Raw genomic sequence first — 320 nt, 5'->3', positions numbered from 1 at the left:
CGTGACGGGCGCGGCGCCGGACCAATGGGAGCCGGCGCTCGGGCGGAGGGGGGCGGGGTCGGAAAGGCGTCACGAGGCGGAGGCAGCAGGCGAAAAGCGGTTCGTGGATGGGCGGGCGAGTTTCCGCGCCAGGCTCGGCCGCCCTCAGCCGGCCCCGACCGGCCGCCGCCGCCGCTGGGGAAAGTGCCACGAAGGCCGCAGCGGCCTCGCCCGACCCCGGGGGCGGCCCGTGCTCTGCGCCGCTGGTTGGACGCGGTCCGGGACAGCCCCTCTGCTGCGAGCTCCCGGCCCTGTGGGGCTGCCTGCGGCGCAGCAGGGCT

The sequence above is a fragment of the Crocodylus porosus genome, unplaced genomic scaffold, assembly GCF_001723895.1.
Source record: "Crocodylus porosus isolate Cpor-Errol unplaced genomic scaffold, CroPor_comp1, whole genome shotgun sequence".
Taxonomy (NCBI): Eukaryota; Metazoa; Chordata; order Crocodylia; family Crocodylidae; genus Crocodylus; species Crocodylus porosus.
The sequence above is the reverse complement of the archived record's forward strand: the minus strand, read 5'-3'. Positions refer to the sequence as shown.